At 49.8% G+C, this 1631-nt stretch overlaps 1 protein-coding gene across 6 annotated transcripts in view; it reads left to right on the top strand.

The window, feature by feature from the left end:
- LOC109510117 (EBF transcription factor 3) overlaps positions 1-1631 on the top strand; it is a 129155-nt gene that overhangs the window by 123809 nt on the left and 3715 nt on the right. The window lies entirely within an intron of this gene.

Here is a 1631-nt window from a genome sequence, read left to right as displayed (position 1 = left end):
CCCCCCCCCGCTTTTGCGCGCCCCGAAAGCGGCATCTAAATCTTGGGTGATCTGTCATGTGAGCGGCTCCATTTAAACAGTTGTTGAACACGAGACCTTTTATGCAAAGCGAGGCGAAGACCGGCGGAAATCGGTCACGCGTTTGTCAGCGAACAAAAGGAATCATTTGAGGCCTTTAATTGTTTCAATTTAGCATGGCGTGTTCTGATATGTCTCCATGACATGAAAGCCAATTACACTTATTCTGGAGTAGCATTCGGATTTACATGGAAATGCCCCCGGAACACTATTCCGCGCTAATCGTATTCACAGCGTGAGCTGATCCGCATGAAGGCGTCTCGTCGGCAGACAACAAACTTGGTCCTTGATTGGGTGCGGCACTTCTCATCATCCTCGGATATGACTGGGCTGCCACTTAAGCATAGACCCGCCAGTCGGCTCGGTTAGTTAAGACACCGCGCGGTAAACGACAGATTAAGGATGAGAGGCAATATCGTTTCCTCTCCTCTTTTTTTTTTTTTCTTTCTCCCCCTCCCAAGCTGTCCTTATGTCACTGCTGCAAAGTGCCATATGGACAAGGAGCGGGGAGGACGTTTTACAGGGAATGAAACATGGCTGGCGTACGAGACGCTCTTAATTGCTTTAATTGTTGCTTAAAATTGAGAGCCGTGTAGGAGAAGCTGGAAATATGATAGAATAGATTATTGGTAATTATTAAGCGCAGACAAAAGGAGAAAGAAAGCCACTTTATCTCACTCAGCGAGCGCGGGAGAAATCTGTTCTGCCTGATGAGAACACATCAAGACAGCTGGTCCTCTCATTTAGCCTACCTGCCTCACGACAACCGTAATTCTTTATTTGTATGCAAACGAGATGCATGCGACGTCGAGCATACACACCAATTTCAGAGGTAAATGCCCATTCTAAGAACCACCCATCCGGTAACTTGGGCTGGATTAAGCGATATGTTTCTATAAGAAAGCATGGCCGCATTGCTGGAAGTGGCTTCTACAGTGATTCATCTTGATAAATCAAGCGCTGTGCTAGATATGCTCCTCAGGATGAAAGGACCCGTAAACACGCGCGCGTGCGCGCACGCGCTACATACGCCGCGCCGGGCGGATGCAGGCCAAGCGTTGGAGGCCGCCGTTTGAAGGCAACCGAGGCTGTGTTTACATTCATTTACGGCAGCTGCCGTCTTAATCCCGCTCGGCTATTGCCAAGTGATGGAACACTTCAGACAAATTACCGAGGCCCGCGAAAGAAAACACAGTGAATGTGGGAAGAAAACAAGCGCCATCTGAGATGTTTCTGCTGACAGATTTGCATTGCTTTTAAGCGGGGTTCTAAGAGCCCCGGTCAACAAATCTCCGCCTTCTACAGCAGGTGACAACCAGCGCCTTCCGACGTGCCTTTGTCACACTGAAAGCACTCGAAAAAAAACGACGAGAGGGTCCGCTTTCCAGCATATTGCCTCCCTGTGTTCTAAAAGCAAAGAGAGCAGCCTGGTTTTGCTTGAGAGGGATTTGGTTGCGAGTGGCGAATTCAAAGACAAGATAAAGACGCGACAAGCGGGCCAAAGCCCGCCACCTAGCCCGCAGCTCGGAAAGGGAGCGCGACCGAGCGGGGGG

This window comes from Hippocampus comes, unplaced genomic scaffold, assembly GCF_001891065.2.
Source record: "Hippocampus comes isolate QL1 unplaced genomic scaffold, H_comes_QL1_v1.1 scaffold39, whole genome shotgun sequence".
NCBI lineage: Eukaryota > Metazoa > Chordata > Actinopteri > Syngnathiformes > Syngnathidae > Hippocampus > Hippocampus comes.
Note: the sequence above shows the minus strand (reverse complement) of the source record. Positions and strands in the feature narration are given on the sequence as shown.